The sequence below is a fragment of the Pteropus alecto genome, unplaced genomic scaffold, assembly GCF_000325575.1.
Source record: "Pteropus alecto unplaced genomic scaffold, ASM32557v1 scaffold125, whole genome shotgun sequence".
Lineage (NCBI taxonomy): Eukaryota > Metazoa > Chordata > Mammalia > Chiroptera > Pteropodidae > Pteropus > Pteropus alecto.
In genome coordinates, this window is record NW_006436888.1 from 6,152,151 (window position 1) to 6,156,590 (window position 4,440).

Consider the following 4,440-nt stretch of genomic DNA (forward strand, 5'->3'; position numbering starts at 1 on the left):
TGAGACCTTTAAATGGCCTGTTTCATTGTAAAACAAACAAACATGCTTTTTATAACTGCCATGATTAAAGAAGTCTGCACTGCTGTTTGCTTTGTTTTCCTGAAAGATCGTTGGGCGTTTTCTCAGAATCGGAATAAATTTTGCATGGGTTTATACCTGTGCTGTTTGTCAGGGTGGGGAATGGTTGTTTACGTATTTGTTTTGCCAGTTACTCTTGATTGCCAGTGATCTAGTTCTTGGAGAGACTTCATTCCACAAATCCAGATTCCCCTTGAGAGGTCTTCTAGTCCTTTCTTCCCATTTATAATAAAAAGTCCTTGTGCTTTTAAAATTTGGCAGTTTGTCTTCCTACTGAAGTAATCTGGTTACTTGTTTGTCATTGTATTAGCATGTTAATTACTTTTTATTAATCAATGTCACCATAATATATTTTTAAAATGTTAATTACTTTTAAACCCCTAAACTTTAAAAATCTGCTAATCTTTAAAAATCAGTTTCAGTCTATGGCCCTTGTACCCTGAACAAGCCCGATCCCGTCTGATCTCGGAAGCTAAGCGAGGTCTGGCCTGGTTAGTACTTGGATGGGAGACCACCTAGGAAGACCGGGTCTGTAGGCATAAAAAATAAAAAAAATAAAGGATCGTAAGCTGACGAGGTCCTTGCAATCTGTGAGGTTAACCAAAGGTTGCCTCGCCTAAAAAAAAAAATCAGTTTCAGAATTATAGGTCTAGAATTGTAGAAGTAAAAGGAATTTTAGATATCATTTAGCTCAATAAGCCCATTTACCAAAGAGGAAACAATTGAAGTTATTATCGTCAGCATGATATCTTTATAGCTCAGGATATGAAAAGTAGGAATATAATAGAAACCAATCTGGAATGTTTTTAGCCCTGTTTCTGTAATAAATAATATTCAGCATAAATTTGTGTGCCTTGTTACAAACCTTTTATGTGCAATTGAGTCAGGAAAGATTATAAAACTGGAGAGAAGTTTTAAAGGTTCTGGAGAAAGGGTACATTGTATTAACAAAGTTACATTCTTTTTAATCTTGTAGCACTTTTTTACAAGAGTGTCTCAGAAATTTGCACGTTGTGCTCAAATTGGCGTTTTGGAGTTGACAGGAGCTTTAGAGATGAATGGCCCTGTGTGGCTCTGGGGGTGTGGTCCGTCTCTACAGCGAGCACCGGCATCAGTAAGCTAGCTTCCACTGCGACTCACGTAATCAGGGAAATCTCTCATCGTGGAGGGCAGTGCCCAGTGTCAGGCCTTTTAGCCTCTGGGTCCCCACAGAATAAATGCTGCCACTGTGGGAGCGGGGGGTGGACGGGTGAGCACATGGACTTGGTGAAGCTGGATGACCAGGTCCAATCCCAGCTCTGCCGTTCACTTGCCGTGCACTCTTGGAACAGGCTTCTTAATCTGTCTGTGTCTCAGTTTCTTTGCGGGTGGAAGGGGCATAATAGTACCTCTCTCATAGGGTTGTAGGAGGAGTGAACAGATTCCGTGTTTAGAATACCATTGTAAACATTATGTGTTTGCTCGTTTATGAATCCAATTCCACATAACTCTCCCTTTTTAGAAATTGGGGTAAAATTCCCTTTATATAAAATGAAAATAGCTTTTAAAAAATTAATAAACTTTATTTTTTAGAACAGTTTTAGGTTCATAGCAAATTGAGTGCAAAGTGCAGAGTTTCCATATACGCGGCCCTTGCTCTTGACACTCACATTGTAGCGGTATGGTTATCATAATCGAGGAGCCTACATGGACACATCATTGTCACCCAAAGTCCACAGTTCACATTAAGGTTCACTCTTAGTATCGTACATTCTATGGATTTTGACAGACGCATGGCACGTATCCACCCCTGTAGTATCATACAGAGTAGTTTCACCGCCCTAAAAATCTAAGCTCTACCTGTTTCTCCTTCCCTCCCCTTGAACTCCTGGCAACCCCGATCCTGTCACTGTCACCATGGTTTTACCTTTTCCAGACTGTCACGTAGTTGGAATCATGCAGTGTGCAGCCTTTTAGGACTGGCTTCTTTCACTTGGTCACGTGCATTTAAGTTTCCTCCACGTCTTTTCATGGCTTGAGAGCTCATTTCTTTTTAATACTGAATAATATTTCGTTGTCTGGCTGGACCACAGTTTGTTCACCTACTAAAGGACATCTTGGTTTCTCCCAAGTTTTGGCAGTTACGAATAAAGCTGGTGTTAAGATCCATGTGCAGCTTTTTATGTGGACGTAAGTTTACCATGTGCAGAAATGCCAGGGAATATGATTTCTGGATCATATGCTAAGAATATGTTCATCTTGGTAAGAAATAGCTACACTGTTTTCCAAAATGGCTGTATCATTTTGCATTTCTGCTAGCAACACTCAGAATTCCTGTTGTGCCACATCCTCACCAGCATTTGGTTTTATCGGTGTTTTGAATTTTGGCCACTTTAATAGGTGTTTAGTGGATTATTGTTTTAATTTGCAGTCTCCTAATGACATATGATGTGGAACATCTTTTCATATGCTTTTCTTCTGTCCATATGTCTTCTTTGATGAGGTATATGTATTTTTTTTTTAATTGTGTAGGTTGTTTTCTTATTGTCGAGTTCTTTGGATGGTAGTCTAGCAGGTCTTTTGCAAATATTTTCTTCCAGTTTGTGGTCTGTCTGCTCATTTTTTTAATATTATCTTTTGTAGAGCAGTTTTTAATTTTAACATAGTCTGGTTTATCAATCATTTCTTTTATGGACTGTGCCTTTGGTGTTATATCTATAAAGGTCATCAGCACACCCAAGATCATCTAGGTTTTCTCCTGTGTTATATTCTAGGTGTTTGATAGTTTCGCATTGTACATTTAGGTCTACATCCATTCGGAGCTCATTTTTTGTGAAGGACGTAAGGTCTGCGTCTAGATTCTTTTTCCTTTTTTTGCGTGTGGATGTCCAGTTGTTCAGCACCATTTGTGGAGGAAGACTGTTCCCTCGTGTTGTTGCCTATGCTCCTTTTGTCAGAGGTCACTCGGCGGTATTTACGTGGTCTCTTCTGGTCCCTGTGTTCTGTTCCATGATCTGTCTGTTTTCAGCAGTACCACAGACTGTCTCGATTACTGTAGCTCTATGTAAAGCTTCGTTATCGCTCTCCAGGATTGAGGTGGCCCTTCTGGGTCTCTCACCTCTATTTATTTCCGAAATCTGCCAGCCTGCTAGGTGTCTTTCTCCTCAGGTGCTTCAGGGTGTAGATACCACTTTTCAGATGGGCAGGTGGTGTAATAGAGACCCTCACACACGTGCGGAGTCGGTGTGGCTGGCACGGGGTGAGCATCCCTTGTCTAAGCTTCTCGGCTGCTCTGTCATGCTGAACCCTCAAGTCCACCCTCCATATCAGTGTTGAACCGTGTGTCTCATCCTGCCGCTTCGTTCTGGTGCATTCATCTTCGGTACATTTCACCTTGCCACACGTGACCCACCACGTCATCCTGCCAAGTAATTTTGAATCCTAACTTTTACCCATTCATTCTAGCTTCCTGGCATCCTCAGACTTGTTGTAGAAGTTGAAAGGAGCCAACCAAGTGTGAGCCTTTGGAAGGTTACGAGAGACTGTCCCAGGTGTCCAGGGTTCATTATTCAGTGACCTTTCGAGGTGGCCATTAAGCCTGTCCGAGCCCACCTGCCTTTATTTTCATCCATTTCACCCCTTCGTTCCCAGTCACAAGGAAGTGAGCGCCCTGGTCAGATGCCACAGTTCAGTGCGCGCTCTCTAGAGCCCCACGTGAGCTGAGCCACGTCGAGTTGTAATCAAGGTGCCGGGCACTTCACAGGTTGTAGCCCACATTTCCCTTCGAACTCTCCCGTGGCTGTCCTAAAAAGAAAATGTTCAGATACCTGTTCTTGTGAATAATGACACCAGATCTTTGCGATTTCCTTCTCTAAAGGCACAAAAACCAGTCTAGAATTTTGTTCCGGGATCAGTGTCAAACTCATTGAAATACAGTTTAAAACTGTATATCCATCTTTTTCCCATTTAGAACCAGGTATTACATGCTTTGAAATTCCTTAAAGATCGACCGTGGTGTAGGTTAGCGATTCTACCTATAATTTTTCTCAGTGTCCTGGGGTTCGCAGCACCCCCAGAACTCGCGGGAAGCATGTCCTTTCTTCTTCCTCGTCTCTCTGGTCTTGGCCTTCAGTTCCCTCATCGTCATATTGATTCTGCTCTTTTCTGATATTAACGTTCTTCTTGAGGACTCGGTGGCAAAGTGAGATTGAGCTGTTTTATTTTCTGTGTTTATTATAAAAACGTTACATTTATTTTATCCATAATGTAAGGAACTCAGCGTGAAAGCATTTATCGTGCTATCATTAATATTGTAAGAATGTAACAAAGGAACAGAAAATAAGGGAGCAAGGACGGAATATTGATTTTTCTGATTAGCCATCC

The 4,440-nt window shown here is 41.5% G+C and overlaps 1 pseudogene; it reads left to right on the top strand.

Moving 5' to 3' along the window:
* The first annotated feature begins 499 nt into the window (after window positions 1-499).
* LOC112481806 lies at window positions 500-617 on the top strand (annotated as a pseudogene).
* The last annotated feature ends 3,823 nt before the right edge of the window (window positions 618-4,440 follow it).